At 47.8% G+C, this 17,449-nt stretch overlaps 1 pseudogene; it reads right to left on the reverse strand.

The window, feature by feature from the left end:
* Positions 1 to 6,612: 6,612 nt before the first annotated feature.
* Positions 6,613 to 7,049, reverse strand: LOC144766937 (small ribosomal subunit protein uS3 pseudogene; annotated as a pseudogene).
* Between the last annotated feature and the right edge of the window lie 10,400 nt (positions 7,050 to 17,449).

The raw sequence follows: 17,449 nt of genomic DNA on the forward strand, positions 1-17,449 counted from the left end.
TGGTGGTTTCTTTTTCTTTAAATAATACATCTGGGTCCCCCTAGATTTAATCTGTGGGTAAAGATTCATTATTTTTTTAGAATTCACAGACTTTTCCAAGAGAACTGGTGGAAAAGTGTGGTGTATTCCAAATTATGCCCATGCAAAAGCAATTCTGTCTTCATATATGTAGTGAAAAATCGTGCTTGTGAAAATGCTTTCAGATTAATTTGACTTTTTAACTTTTTTCTCCATGTGGAAAACATCCTTCTGTGAGGAAACAAAACCCCTTATTGCGCTGTGTTATATTATGAGTATTTGCAGGGCTTTAAGTGGGATGAAAAAACAGGGGTCTCTCAAAGGGTCGAGGCCGATGTAATTAAGAGCGTGGCTTTAAAACACGCTAAAAATCTGTGCTTAGCATAGTGTGCCGCCCGACTTGTATTTTGCTGTTTCTGTCATTGCATTCAGATATGTGATACAACAAGTAACATCATACCTACAACAAGTCCGGACTATTGGCTTTGTCAATGGTTATTAGTTGCATAAGATAAATAATTTGCAACTTTGGCTTGTTACATATAATATTGAAAAAGCTTCCGCTTAAAGCCCTGGTGACACCACAATGTTGCTGCTCTTGAATTTAAAGAGAAGGGAAATCCAGAAAGAAAATGACTCTTTAAAGGATTTCCCTCACCCACAACGCTCACCTGGCATGACGTCAGTAACTTCTCCACTAGTCAGATCCGCCAGGATTTCGCGGTTTGCCGCAAAATCGGCACTTTTGTAAAAATGCCACGATTTTTACAAAAGTGCCCACTAAGATATCTGTATTTGTTGTAGGAAAAACTGCCAAATAAAATGCCACAAAATTGCAGCTAAATTTCCATTTTGTGCCGCTAAATTTGCTAATCCATGCCGCTATACCCTGGGGGGTCTGAACAGAGCACGTCTGACGCCACTGCCCGCTTGGCCGAGCCCCTCATTGGTTTTAGTGTGCTTATTAATGGGACTTATCTTCAAGGAAGCTCTACGACACGAAAAGTGAATGTGATCTTGAAACAGCACCTATCATCACATCGTGAAAGAAGAGGCCTGTCAACAGTGAACATTACAGCAGTTCCTATACCTGATGGTAGAGTAGGGAACAAGGTTGATTTTGATATATTTGTCTCTACAACTTTTAAAAATACCACATTTATGCAAAATATGATTGAGTGATATTACCTCAAGTACATTTCCCGACGATTAGGACTATGAAACTAACGGATATCTGGTCTGATTTTGAGAAATCTGCTGCTTTTTCTAATAATGAAATGTTAGAAGACATCAGACTGAGAAAATGTATTGCTATCAACATTATAATCATAATTTTTTGCATAAATCTGCTAACCCTAGGAATGTTTTCACATATCCCCAATGGGAACATTGCCCAACACTGCCGAGAAGCAGTCCAAAGACATTTGTACAAAAATGTACATATTGTCAGGGTTTAACACGGCAGGCCCAGCCTCATATTATGAGGTTGCACCTACACCAGCACAGAAAAATATGTTGACAAACACCAAACCGATCTAGTCTGCTTCCTTTATTCCCCAGTTGTCAGAACAAGGGTTCAACCTATGGAAAGAAACAATAGACTTAAAATCGGTCTGGGGTACTAGAGACTGGCAGGTCCAGGGAACAGAGGCACTATTTAGAGCAGGTCTCATTCCTCAACAAATAAGGTTCTTAAATGAAACAGTACAACAAACAACTTGTCTTGGATATACCAGGAATAAAGATTTGATTGAATACACCTCGGGTGCCAGGACCATCACACACTGGGGAGAATACAACATCACAAAAAGTGGTTACTATAGATGACATCTTGCAAAGCAATAGATCAGACCCTGATTGGGAGGGATGGTTGATTTGGCCCACAGACACCAATAACTGTCAAGAAAGATTCTTGGGTAAAACTGAAGGACTTAGTATCAATAGGCGAGATCCAAGCTATGTACAGAGACAACACCCAGGAGTAGTGACATCAGTGTTGGGAAGTTATGCCTCGATTGGCAACAAACCTCAACACTCACACAGGTGAAACACTTATAGGGAATGTAGACCTGCTGCATTTTTTATTAGGTGCTAGGAAACCACGTCCAAAACGTTTTTTGTATGCTGTCTATAATGAAATATGGAAAATATCTCAACAAGAGGCCGCAGAAAGATTATGAGAAATCGATTGTCTAAATCTAGAGAAAGCTCTATCAGTGGTTGATAATGGGTTAACAACCTTATCGAGGATATATTCACTGGGCAACATTGTATCTTCTGCTATCGATGTACTAGAACAAGACTTGTCCATACTACAACATAGGCAATCGCAAGTGCGTTCTATTATATTGTTAAGCTGGATGCTGCAATCTTTGTGCGCAGGCTATGTGCCATGGCTTTTATAAACAGCACATCTTTGTTTTCCTCGTACAATCTGACAGAGAAACCGATAGAAATCGCAGAGAGGGGAGCGAAGTATACAATGCTGCGCGTTGAAAAACTGGACATATTAACATTTACAGTAGCAGAATCCCCAACCACAGAATGGTTAATCAATGGCCACATAACTCTCCTGGTCACAACCTTTCAATTCCATTATTGCCTAGAACAAATACAGGCAGGCAGATATGAGGAAATGGGTAAGGAATTCATCAAGGAATCTTGGAAATTGCTGTACAGATTTTGATGCCGGAGTTGGGGAAAATAAGTGTTTCTTAGCAGTCTAACAGCGAAAATACCATAAGCGTCCTACTGGACCTCCTGAAGCATAGAATGGGGCAATCTAGAACAGTATTAAACTGCTTCACCTCTTTCCTCCAAAACAGAACACAACGTTTCAAGATCAACCAATCATTATCTAATTCCATCCCTGTCACTTTGGGAGTTCCTCAGGGATCTTCTCTCTCCCCCCAAGACTCTTCAATCTGTTTATGGAACCACTCACAGAGCTTTTCAACTCCGCAAATATCCAATATCACATGTACGCAGACGATACACAACTCTACATTAAGGTCCAATCTCTTGAATACATCAAGTCCCTTAACTCAACGCTCCAAGATACACAGATCTGGTTAGCTAAGAACCATTTAAAACTAAAAACATTAAAACCAGAATTCCTCTTAATCGCCCCTCCCAACCAAACAACGATCCTCTGCGAGTGGATGGAGCATATAACGGCACTAGACGGTCAACCTCTCATCATTGATTCCGCTAAATCTCTGGGAATAACCCTAAATGATAAACTAAACATGCTGAAACACATCAGCGCTGCAACAAAGGGTGCACATTTTCAGATTAACACACTAAGAAAAGTGAAACCCTTCCTACCCGCTAATGACTTCAAACAGGCAGTTTGATCTCTAGTAATTCCCATAGTTGACTCTTGGGTAGACCACAGAGTGCGACACTCCCATTCAAAGACCGCTCCTATCAGAGCTTCTAACAATACAGCCGCTAGACTAGTAACAGGCACCAAACGCAACTGCCACATTTCCCCTGACCTTCAGGCCCTCAACTGGCTACCTTTTGAGACCAGAATCCAGTTAAAAAAAAATCGCCTGTATGACACCTAAGGCACTTCATCACAAAACCCAGAGATACCTAGCGGAGAAACTAGTACTATCAGGCGGCAACAGGTTTACCAGGAGCTCTAACAACGTTCTACTGAAACCACAACGTTTCTCCAAGAAAAAAAACATACAATCGCACCTGCTCAGGAATGGCCCCCAGGATATGGAACGCTCTACACCCAGAAACGAGACTTAATCCATCTGCAGCCTTTTTAAAAAAAAGAAGTGAAATCAATTCTCATGTCCAAATTCACTTGAACTTGTCTTCTACACTACTGCAGCTATGTGCTAATCTTTAATTGTTCCCAGTATTGTATTCATATAATACACTGTATTTATATTTATTTATATGCCTTTACCTATATTTGATCTGTAAAGCGCTCCGATACCCGCAAGGGTCTTGTTCGCGCTATACAAAACCACCAAAAGAAAAAGAAAAAAAACGTATATGCCAGTATATAATGCTTCATGGGGCCTGTAATGGTTTGATAGCAAATCCGTCCTGTCACTTAGAGGGTGCCCCCAGAGGCCATGATAACTCCAGTATTCAAACTACTTTTGAATGGGATTTACTGTATGCTGAATGATCAAGGTTGATGTGGGATGCTTCCGAGCATCGCATATCTGGTAACTGTAAGCTTCAGGGTTACTTGCTGTATGCAAGTATTGACCCCCCTCCCCCGCCCCCCGTCCCCCGACACATACAGTCAGGGAGGTGCCTCTATGACCTTCATTAAATAATTCATTAATACGGTTTGATACTTTGTACAGAACGAAACCCATGCTTACACAGAAATTAGAGCCCTTAATCTCTGCTCGAGAGACTTTTGATCTCCAAGTAGCAAGGTCTTCAGCAGAGATACAGGTACTTCTATGTACCAACTGCCCTTTCCATTTCGCAGATATGGTAAATCGTATTTTTAACATGTCTGATTCGACAGGCATTTTTCACCTATTTAAAAACGTAAGTTTTGTATGTTAAGCACCTTTCAAACGGTCCTCAGCGTTATTCCAAGCTTTATACACTCCATATTGGGAAGCATTTTTGGAGGACTGCCGCGGATCCGGTTTCTAATAGCAGGTATCCTGATTGTCGTTTTTCTGCTACGCAATGGACATCCCAATCACCAAGGAGATGGAAACAGTACTCCGGGAGAGAAAATATTGTGATCACATGGTAAAACCTCTAGGCACACCTCACCCTAAGGAAACTAAGGGCTTCTTGGTTCTTATTGTTCAGACCAGTCTAGATCGACTGCATCTTACCTGTCCTCCAATGCCTGTTTTGCAGAGAAGAATGCGTGATGGATCTCTGTCTGACACTCCCATCTTGTGCGCGACCGGAGGTTGGCGCTTTACAGGACCCAATAACGGCCCATGTTTTGCAGTGTCCCCAGCATATTCCTATGTTGATGTCGGCTTCTTAGAGCCACCGCAGGTAACATCAGCACCTGTTGGTACAGACATCGGCTCCTTCTCGGACATCCAGGTCTTGGATGGCGTACAGGCTGCCTCAGCACCGGCTGTGGACAGTACGGAAAATCATCTGTGCTCAATAGACCTAATCTGCGAGGTGTTACAGGGACCGCCAACTGCGGAAGCAAACAACAAGAATGTTGCATCTACCAGCCAGGACACAAACATTTGACTCATTTGGCCCATCGTGTGCTGGGAAGAAATCTGGCTTTTTAAAAACAATACAGAAAAAGGAAGCTCTATATCTGAAATGGACATTCCTTTTACGCATGTATGGCTTTCAAAATGCTTGTAGTAGTTTGGACTATACCTACGGACATATTAGAGCAATAGCCTAGCTGTCAATTTTTAATGCTCTCATTTTAGCAAAACATTTTTCTTTAGAAAAACATTTTTAAACAAATGTTTTTAACACAATGACAAACTAATGTTTTGTATATTTGCGTACACATATCTAGAACATCTAGTAGTACGTGTAGAATTTAAAACTAGGTCGTCCATTCGGAAAAGGAGTGGGTGTTATGTTCCATGTAGGTACTATAATATAGGCCTCAGTAACATGGTTACCCTTCACCTATATTCTCTCCCTACATTACACTTCACGGTTTACAGGGACTGACGTTTTACCTAGACATTACACTGCATTCAGAAAGCAGATTTTCCCTAGTTCGAAATCTCCTACATTATGCATGAGGGTTCTTGGAAGCACAGCAGGACTACCATCTCCTGTATAAAATCTATGTACAAAGTTCAGGCCCAACGTCATCCTTTGGCCGACACAGTAACAAATCAAGGTAGGACCCCTGGGGAGACCTATGGGTATATATACATCACGTCTTGCTAAGATTGCGAGAGGCTGACACACTAACCAGAGACGATGAGGTTCCTGCATGCAGACACTCCAGCTCGCAGTGGTCTAAAATCCCTCGCCGGGTGTCCAACTCTAAACCAGGACGGGGTCCCACAGTTTCACTGCAGATTAAAAGGTTGACTAGATCCTAGAAGAATTCTTGGGTTAACACCAACAACCATGCTAGGTAAATCTAGATAGAGAGGAATCATCGGGGGTACGCACCTTTTGTCATGAGTTTCATATACTTTAACGTTTTCATGATTTTAGTAAGATAGTAGAAATATACCATCCTTTTACTTTCATAGTACTGTTAATCATTTATATCTTAAACTGTCTAACGGTTGCTGCAGCACATCTATTCGACCCTAGAATAACAACTGTTCAACAAATGATTATTGAAAAAGCCCAGCTTGTTTTATTCAGTGTATCTCGGAGAGAAACTAAGAAAGCACGAGTGAGTGAGCGAAAAGTAGTACATGGTTTCCATGGTCCTGAGGGATCAGGGTTGTCATGTTCAGAGGTTGCCAGAAACAAATCTCTTCTGGGTAAGAGGAGATTGTAGTGGCACTGTGAGCTAGCAGATAAAGAAAGGCTAACAGAGTAGGGGTGATCAGAGGTCATCTGACACCAATCCTACAGTGTATGTTGTCTAAACGCGCAGATCCTGTATATATATATATTTTTTTGGTTTTTCATATTTATTTTTTTACAGCTCTGTATCCAGACATTTCTCAGGCGCACCGTGACACATTAGGCTGTAGGAACTGGCCGAGGCATGGCTGGTGGTTGCTGCGGCTGTTGTGGTGGCTGTTCTGGTTTTCCTCCTTTCTGCTCAGACATGGGAGGATTTCACGCCTGGGCTCCACAATGCTGACATGGTCAGGCAGTGGCTTCTTGGGCCCAATCTTGCCACTTGGGTCCCATGGCAGCATAATTTTCACTTTGATCCCAAGCACACCTTGCCTGAGCAGCATGTGGCGGACTGCAGTATCAACATAATAGTTCACAGGATCTCCACTGTGGATCATCAAGCCATCCACAAACTTCATGGACTTGGCGCTCTGGCCTCGAAGTTTACCAGAGACCACCACCTCGCAGCCCTTGGAGCCACTCTCCATGATGAAACGCAGGACACCATAGCAAGCTCTACGCACTGCTAAGCCTCCCAGAAGTTTGTAACATGGAGACTCCGCTTGGACGATGGCACACAGGCCTCTTGTAGCCACTTGTTCAACATAGAGCTCAACACTACCCTGTATATTTTCTATAGGAACTACACGACATGGCGCCAAACGTTGGTTGGGTACCTATTTAACACTAGAATCTGAGTAGTTCAGTCGTGCTATTCTCAGAAATTCCTATAGGAACTACATAACACCGTACTGTAAAAGGGATACTCCGGCATTCTTTTTCGATATTGAGACCCAGGGGCTTTATTTTGTGTATTTCTAGTTATGAGAGATGGGAGCCGTCCCCAGCTAGTCTTTAAACCTCCTCAGGCCTTTCTTGTGTTTTGTATTCATTCTAGCTATCTCATCATCCATATGTGACCCAAACAACGAGGTGCCCATGAAAGGTAGGGTTAGTATGCGTTGCTGTGCCTTGGCATCAGAGCTGTCAGACGAAGCCAAGAGGAATGTTGTGCACACACGCCATATAAATATATTCGTGAGCCCCGAGATCAGTGCAATCTGCAGTTGCACTAATTAGTTGATTAGCTACTAAAGCTCCTTCCTATAGAATATCCTCAAAGTCCTGCCTGTTTTATCTGGGGAGTTTTTCTGAGAATCTGGAGAGTGAGTCCCAGAGACACCTGTCAAAGTCCCAGTATAGATGCGGCAGTAAAGACTTTAATCAATGAGGCCGAAGTGTTGCACATCTACCTGTCCAAAGAATACAAGTGTTTGCTATACTTGTACGGAGATACAGAAAAAGAGGCTACCACGAGTTAACTTTTTTGACGGCAGCAATAATTACAGAGTCTGATGGAGGGTCGGACTGTAGTCATAAAGGGTCTTGTTCCAGAGCCTTGTACTGGAGCAGCTCAAAGAGAGGGTAGACTAAAAAAAATATCCATAACTGGTTGGATAAGACCTGGGACCAGAGGTAGCAAGGGTTGCGAGGAGGACCTGTGATGTAAGATCTCGAAAATGACAGAAGAGGTTGTAGGGTGTACTGGAATGTCAATATTCAGTTTGGCCGCCCCCCTGAACAATGCCTCATTGAACGTATTGAGGTCATCCACTGGATATATTCACACTGATGGACTATCAGTAAGATCTGGTGAATAGTCTATTTTTGAACAGTGTATTGATGTAGACCACATACGGGATATCTGTGTGACCGATGGTGCGATGTAGGCCGCCGAACAGGAGTAGCAGACCTGGGTCTGTCTCTATGAGTGGTATCTCCAGGCACCCTGTCTGAAGGAGATGGAGAGATGGCCTCTGCCAAATGAGCCAGAGGAGTCTAGGCACATGGTGGTCTTGAAGAAGGTGTTTGTGGAAGAGACCTTGAAGGCTAGCATGCCCAAGAGTACGGAGAATCTGGACTCCGTAGAACGGGCCACTTGCGGACACTAGCCATCTGGGAGACAGGTGGATGGAAGCCTCTGTGGAATGGAGGTTCTTGTCCCTGCAGAGAAGACAGTGAAGAGGATCTAGTGGAGGAAGGAGAAAACCTTCCTTCCCAGATCGATCTCTGCTTAGACAAGTCAATGTCTTGGTGAGGAATGAGGTTTCAACTTTGATTTATGCTTCTCCACCAGGGCAGGAGCCTGCCTGGAAGATACTTGCCGTGATGCCGGCAGCGACATAAGTGTCTCTCGACCTTGTACGGCACCTGGTTTCTGCCAACAGATGGTCACCTGGTGGAGTATGTCTCATCGATGAAGCAATATGCCTCGACAGCTATCATCACCTGGTCAATGTTGACGAAGGAGGGTGCCTCAACATTGAATGCAGTCTCATTGGCATTGACAGAGGTGTGTGTCTTGACGTCGACCATTGCCTGTTTGATGCTGACAGATGCAATGTCGGTCTCAACAACGAATGGCATCTACTTGCAGTCAACTGAGTGGCCAACAAGTGAACCTGGCTCGTGGTTGAGTGATGGAGTAGCGATGAAGACCTATGGCGTTCTCTCGACGGCATGGACTTTGACGGCTTGCGTAGATGTGTCACTGTCAACAGAACTCTTTTAGGTGAGTCTCTCGACATCGGTCTTTGTTTTTTCACTTAAGATGTTGCAGGCAAGTTGTGTCCAGCGGGCACATTCGTTCCCAAAGGAGAACAAATAGGAATTTCTTTTACCTTTGGAAGTGAATCTTGTTCTCTTCTCATGACTGGTTGGAAATCAGCATCTGGGACTGCACTCCAGGGTCCTGACGGAAGGAGCCGGAAAAAATAACTGACCTCTAAAGCATGATGGGATACAGTGGGTCCTGGAGGTCTCAAAAGCACAGTGCCAGTTTTCGCCCGTTAGAATTTTAATACAGCCTGTTGGCTAACAATGCCTTGACTTCCTATGCAGTTTTCTCTTCAATAAATAATGTATTTTTGAAATGTATGCTCTCTTTCTGATTTACTGAAATGCTAGTCTTGTAATTGATTTATTAAAGGAAAATGCAATGTACATAGGGCACTTTTTGCCCTTAACATAGGCTGCATGGGGGGCGTGGCTAGCAGGCCATGCGAACGGACGTGCACCGCTGAGGCTCCGGCGCTGATCGGGGCATAATCCTACAAAACTCACCCCGGGTGCTCCCGGGGTGCCTGCCTGTTATGGGGGAACATAGAGCCTGGACACGACTACACTCGTCACCCGCCGAGGGGCGACTGACACCACGGTGAATCCGGGACTCCGGTGGTGCGGCCTACAGCAGAGGTGTGCGGCCTGAGACCGGGGCCCACAGTAGATGGTGAGGCCGTCCGGCCCACGGCTGCGGGCACCGGAAGCATCCGAAGGCTGAGAGCCGGGCCTGAACATAATACGCCGCTAGATTAGGTGCCTGCATGGTTATCGTCGGAGAGCGCCCCGGACCACCTGTGAGAATCGCCGGAGGAGAAACCGCGCTGCAGGACAAGCGCTGGCGGCCGGCAGCGTTCGGAGCTTCCTTTACCGGTGCGCATGGGGAGAGGCCACACGGAGTATTAAACGGACACCACCCTGGTAACGTGGGGACTTTCTTTGCCTGCCTTTTTCGTCCCCCCCACCCCTGCTCTGGACTGCCTTTCCTTCCCCCCCGCCCCTTCCCGCCGATCCGTCCATATATCGGCGGTGCTACCGAGGGAGGGGCGCTATCCTGAAACTGCGTGGGGGCTATCCTGGGTGCCCCCCTTCTGGCTGCCCCCCTGCCCTTCCCTACCCTGTTGAGGGCAGAGGCTCCATGAAGACCTGAGGAGCCCATGAGCCATTGGCTGGGAGCTGCTGCACCTGGACTGCGGGGGGTCCCACAGGGACAGGCCGGGATCCTCCCGGTTAGGGCTGTCCACCGGTGGGGTGCCAAACTCTTGCGCACAGGGCAGGGGGGGGGACGCCGCAAGAGCTCCCACACTTCCTCACGCCCCCCGAAAAGACACGCGGAGAGCCGCTGCGCCTGGACATCTACTGGACTTCAGATGAGGTGTGAATAGGCAGAGAGAGACGTCGTGAGAGCTCCTGCTACCCCTCTCACCCCCACTCTTACAGAGAAGGCGAGGAGCTGTTGCGCCTGGGGGCCCAGCTGGAGCGGACCACGCTTTCCCCCTGCGGAGAGGGCGCATCGTCAGGGATCTAGACTGGCTCGGACTGGGCAGAGGAAGACGCCGCGAGAGCTCCCGAGATCCTCCTTCCCCGCCCCCACCTCCCCTCGAAGAGATCATGAGTCGCAGGCCACTGGCAGAGGCTCACCCACGCCACCACACGACGGGCCCTGCGGGAAGGTATAAGAGAGGTCTGGAGCCGCACTGCAGATACTTTGCTTTATGGGCGGTTAGGCACTACACCCACAGCTGGACTCTGCCGGCCGTGGTGCTGTCGAGTGTCTAGTGCCGAGTGTTCTGCCGGATCGCGCGCGGAGGACCAGGATCATCGCACAGAATGGTTCGGAGGGGTGGGAAGGCGGTGGAGAGTTCCGGGGGACCGACGACGGTGCATGGTGGAGAAGGCGCTTTGACGCGCAGCAACAAACGGAAGGGCCACAGATCGATAAATTGGACATCATCCTGCAGGAAATCAGAGACTCTAGAGCGGTCCTGGAACAGCAAATGGACACCCTGACGACAAACCTATCCCTGTTGAAGGCGGACCATGGAAAGTTGGCGGACAGAGTGAAAGAGCAAGGCCTGACCATTAGCGAGATCAAGCCAACCATGTCGGAACATACAGCCTCTATTCAACAGCTCCAGACTCAGGTCGCCTCTCTTATGGACAGGGTGGAGGATGCGGAAGGTCGTAACCGCCGAAACATCCACGTTATAGGCCTTCCGGAACGCTGTGAAGGGACTCAAGCCGCAGATTTTATGGAACAATGGTTTCGGGAACATGTGGCAGAGGAGGGCCTTTCACAGCACTTCTGCGTGGAGAGAGCGCATAGAATCCCGACGGGTAGGCCTACTCCCGGACGACCCCCACGCCCAGTTATAGTTAGAATCTTGAATTACCGGGACAGGGATGTACTGCTACAAAAGGCAAGGGAGAAGTCCCTTATCCAGTATGACAACCAAAAAATCTCCCTCTACCCGGACTACACCAACATGGTCCAAAAACAAAGATCGTCCTACTTGGAGGTGAAACGGAAACTGCAAAAGGCCAACCTCAAGTACGCACTGTTCCCGGCCCGTCTCAAAATCGTGCATGATGGGAAAACCCACTTCTTCGAGAGCCCGTTGGACGTCGAGGAGTGGCTGGAGGTAACGGGAATGGACGGGAGCCAAGGCCCCTCACAGGGACTGAACACGGCTGGATTGAGCGACACCCAGAACGCGAAGGAGAAGGAGCCCCCCAAGTTGAGACGTAGCGGACGAAGGCGTGGACCCTCACGGGAACAGCAAAAGGAGAAACAGCTGGACACTTTGGCGATGGCAGGAACCTTTCAAGAGGACCCCAAGAAGATCACGTCGGACTCTGAAGATAGTACGGTTCACTCGGACTCAGACCATAGTGTACTCCTGTTCCCCACTGTAACGCCCCGCACAGCTGATGAGGTGATGGACAACTACGGGAACAAAGACCTGACCGGAAGTAGCTGAACGGACTACAAACCGTATTGTATTTTTCTATTACTTGCTTATGTAATGTACAGTAACTGCTGTTGGGTCTGGGGAGGGAGATAGATCTAACATGGGTGGCTGCCACTGCTGACCTAGTCTGTATCCTGTTACACTTGATCGAGCACGGATGTAATTCGATAAGTATGTAAGGCACGGGTTATCAGGGACTTATTTCCCCCTTTACACATTGGTAACATTGCCCCAAGGACAGCTTGCCGTAGAGCCGGCGGAGCCCGTTGGGCTGCAAGTGAAGACTGACATGGTGCTCGGCCAACCCCCCCGATGGCGAACGCACTGACGTTTTGGTCCTTTCGAGACTTGTTCAATTGTTGGGCCCAGCTTGGTTCTACAGCTGCGCCGTTATGGTTCTTTTTTGTATTAAGGGTGGTGGGTGGGGGCTCTCCTGGCGGTTAAGTAGAGCTCAGGCTGGTGGGCGTTGGAGGTTGCAGAGTAGGCACACTTTTGATTATGGCTGATACAACGGGGAAGTATAGGATCACAATGTGAGAGGACTGGGGGCAGTTCAGAAGAGACAGAATACATGCATTCCTGTTGAGACACCACACAGATCGCTTTTCTCCAGGAATCCCATCTTACTACATCAGAGGCTCTTAAACGGAGGAAAAAATGGAGGGGCACAATCTTGTCTACGACCTATTCTGTTTTCTCTAGAGGTGCAACAATCTGGATTCGACATGGCACACCATTCCTGTAAGTAGAAAGGAGTGTGGATGATCAGGGACGGTACATATTAGTGAGGGGTACGCTAGATGGCTCACCAGTGGAGCTAGGATGTATTTATGCCCCGAATTTTGATCAGGATAAATTTTTGCAGAGAGTGGGACTGGCGTTAGCAGACTGGACCACTACCTCCTGGATATTAGGAGGAGATTGGAATATGATCATGGATCTGGATTGTGACAGATCACATCCCCCCTACAGGTGGCGGGAGTCTCCAGGTTGACGGAGCTCTTTCATACATGGGCAACGGGATTGGGCTTGCGAGATGCCTGGCGCTCCCTTCACCCAGAGGACAAGGAATACTCTCACTACTCCCACATACACATGCTCCAGACTAGGATTGACCGGTTCCTTTGTTCCGAACAGCTGATGTCCAGAATTGAAAATCCGGAATATTTAGCGAAAACCTTTTCGGATCATAGGCCCCGGACGTGCACCCTCCTATGGGGGAAGGTTCCTACCCCGGTCACCACCTGGCGCTTAGACCCGCTCCTACTTGAAGATGGCCCTTTCAGGGCATCCTTGTCCGAGACACTGGACAAATATTTTGTTGAAAACTGGGACACAGCTTCTACGAATTTAGTACTTTGGGATGCCATGAAGGTGGTGGTACGTGGAGCGGCGATTGGGCAACTAGTGGGAGCCCAACGGGAAATACACCGGAAACTACAAGACAGAGGACAGGCTTAAACGGTTGGAGCGGGAGGTAGGGGTCGATCCCACCAAGAGGGGAGAACTGCAATTAGAAAACATAGAACACGCGAATACTCTCGAAACGTTACGAGTCATTGACCACAAAGAACACCTCCGTCGACAACATGCAGAGGCGGATAGATCGGGTGCATTGTTAGCCCATTTGGTTCGGGAGCACCCAGACATCCCGGTGGTAACCAGGATTAGGACGCGGGACGGACATCTGGTGAACACGCAAACTGAAATAAACAGGGCGTTCCATGATCACCTGACTGCATTATATGCGCAGCCTACACGCGTCGACCCAGATCGAATTTCTGACTTTGTCTGAACTCCAATTCCCAGTACTGACCGCTGAGGCCCAAAAGGACCTCGAGGGCCCTATCACGCAACACGAAATACGGGTGGCTATCAAATCCCTGAACCGCATGAAGACGCCGGGCATGGATGGACTCCTAGTGGAGTTCTATGCGACCTACTCAGACATCTTGGTGCCAGTCCTGGAGAAAGTCTACCGCGCGGCACTGGTAGAAGGCCGTTTGCCTGAATCCACGAAACAGGCGCTAGTCGTCTCGCTACCTAAACCCAGGAGGGATGCCCTAGAGATGACAAATTACAGGCCGTTATCGATGCTCTCCACGGAACACAAAATACTCAGCAAAGTTATAGCCCTGAGATTGCAGACGCACCTCCCTGCCCTGATCCACAGAGATCAATGCGGGTTTCTTCCGGGGAGGAGCACCTCCATGAACACGCGACGATTGCACGCACTCATGGCGTCCACTCCACCGACCCTCCCTAGGGCGGGTTGTATAGCCTTAGACCTCCGACAGGCTTTCGACTCACTGGCCTGGTCGTATGTGTTCCCGGCTCTGGAGAGATTTGGGCTTCCTGCCCCCCTCTTGGCGTGGATCAGATTGCTTTATACCTCTCCGTCAGCAAGGGCACGCATGGGGAGGCATATCTCTGACGCATGTGAGATCCATTGTGGCACTAGACAAGGCTGCCCCTTGTCCCCACTGCATTTTGTCCTGGCCCTGGAACCCCTGGCCGTGGCCCTGCGGACCAGGATGGAACGGAGGGGTATCCCCAGCAGTGGAGTCCAACATCTGATATCGATCTACGCGGACGATATATTGTTGTTCCTCCGCGACCTGGAGACTGACCACACGGATATATACAAGATCTTTGAGAACTTCTCCGCAATCTCGGGCCTGGCCATTAATCCTGAGAAGTCCATTGGCGTCTACTTCCGGAACACTCCGAATCCCGGCTCCATACCTTTTGGGGCTCACCTCATCCCGGTGGCTCCTGCTACATTTAAATACCTGGGGATTCAGGTCTATAGGCAACAAGAGGACCAGATAGAGGGAAATATTTAAAAAGCTATATCACGTCTCCGCGCCTTCGTGGGATTTTGGACGACGCTGCCACTTTCGATCATGGGAAGAATCGCGATCTCTAAAATGGTAATGCTCCCCCGCATGCTCTACTTCTTTGTTAATCTACGGGTAATTCTGACACAGTCTATCTTTGACACCCTCAATTCGCTCCTAACCACTCTGATCTGGGGGGCGGGGAGACGACGGATTGGACTTCGTAAGCTACAGTTGGGCACCAGAGCCGGTGGGCTGGGTGCCCCTGACTTTAGAGGCTACTACTATGCTAGCCAACTTCAATGGCTATCCTACTGGACGGCAGGACGGAACCTGCACGAAATAGATTATACGACTGACAGACTGAGGCGGGGAGAACTGCATGCCCTGCTACTCCCGAAGAGCCGCATTCCTGCGGAGTGCCACCCGCTCCTGCGCACAGCTCTGAGATGTTGGCGGAAAGCCTTCGCATATACGCCCTCGGCTGAGGCGTATGCGGCTAACATTCCACTGTTGGGTGTTCCGACACCACAAGGCAGGCTTACGGACAGAGTGCTTCGACCATGGCGTGAGGCGGGAGTGGAAAGGGTTAGGGACTTTTTTGGAGATGACCACCTTCTTACTCATGAGGCCTTTGTACAGGCCACTGGTGCCCCCCCAGACTGTACCTGTTACATGCCGCTGTCACACACTACATACAACACAGATGGGCACCCCAACGCCTACAACCCCCACAACATGAACTAGTACACTTGTTGTACTACATGGGACCGGGAGGACACCTAGTGAGATGGTTGTACACGGGGGTTAGGGTGCATGCAGCAGTCTCCCTCACCGCGCTTCTGCAGACATGGGCGCACGACACGGGCCAAGAGGTGTCCGAAAAGGACTGGCCACGATACTAGAACATCCCAGGCGGGTATCTCGCAATGTCCGGTTCAGATTTATACTAGCGATGGTTTTACACAGGGCACACCTGACCCCTATGAGGCTCCATAAGATGTTCCCGGACTCTCCCCATAATTGTCCGCGCTGTGGAGAGTAACTGGCCGGGTTCCTACATATGTTATGGTTATGCCCACGACTCCGGGAGTATTGGTTGGGGGTGAGCCGGACACTGCGGACGGTCACGAACCTGCCGGTGCCAGAAGAGGCGCTGTACTGTCTGTTGGGTCTGCGCAGAAGACCTAAAGCGCTGAAGGCCCAATTGAAACTACTGGACCTAGCACTGCTGTTAGCACTCAGGACAATCACAATGAGATGAAAGTTCTCTAGATCCCCAGGGATACACCTTTGGCAGGCAGAAGTACTTAAATGGGGAAGGGTGGAGGGAACAACACTCAGGAGGGAGGAAACACATGGCCTCCGGAAATTTCCAATTTCCCAGGAGTGGGAGGCTATGCTCATTACACTGGAGAGCGAGGACCTAACCCAGAGTGTGGGGGACGGATCGGGGACCTAGACAGGAAGAGTCACACGGAATATAGTGAGTGAGGGTGTGCCCCAGTTATTCCTTGCACCATTACCTGTAATACCCCATGATGCAACATAAATTACCGCCTACATCAGCCAGATGCGTCCGAGCACACTTTAGATGGGAGTATTGATCTACCGCCTGGAGATGGGAAGTTCATGTACACAAGAGGGTGGGGGGAGGTGGGGGGGCGTAGGGATGTTTGGACGATACCTTTGTATCATCTTATGATGCTGATATGCGACAGAATTGTGCATTACTAATGTTAATGTCTCCAATTAGTATGTGGAAAAATAAAAAGTTGGGGTCATGCACGGGGTGAAAATAGAAAACATCGGCTGATATGTTGACATTGTGTAATGTAATGGGCAAATATACGATACTGCAGCTGTGAATAAAGTTCTAAAAAAAAAAAACATAGGCTGCATAAATGCATACAAATGTATTCAGTACTGCATACATATTTTTATACTATATAATATATATTTAATATGTGCTCCTGGGTCCCCGCAGTTAGGCAAGAATATTTGGTGCTTATGACTACTGATAAGGATCTTTTGGATGAGAATTTGATTCCCCTTGTTGTTTCACTCTAGAATAGATTCTTTGTTCTTAGAACAATCTTTTGTTCATGGATGATTACAGATGAGGAAAACAAAGTCACTGCTGCCTTTTATTTGCTCAGAGTGTGTACTCTGTTCCAGATTGGGGCTAAATCAGCAAGGAGGCTGCAATTGATTCAGTCCTTGCTACCCAATGTCTTTACATTTTCTGGAAGACCTTCCGAAACACTGGTGAAATTCTTGCACATTACCATCAAGTTAACATGCTAAGGTGACAAAATCCACACAGGCCAGAGTCCCTGAAGCTCTGGCGTCGTGAAATGACTTGCTAGAATTGAGGAAGTAACTTTTAGGTCTTAAAAATAAAGAAAAGTGGAAACATGACAAATGAAGCAATAAACCTAAAGGGAAGTTTTACATAACTGTAAATGTAAT

Source organism: Lissotriton helveticus, chromosome 7 (genome assembly GCF_964261635.1).
Source record: "Lissotriton helveticus chromosome 7, aLisHel1.1, whole genome shotgun sequence".
Classification (NCBI taxonomy): Eukaryota; Metazoa; Chordata; class Amphibia; order Caudata; family Salamandridae; genus Lissotriton; species Lissotriton helveticus.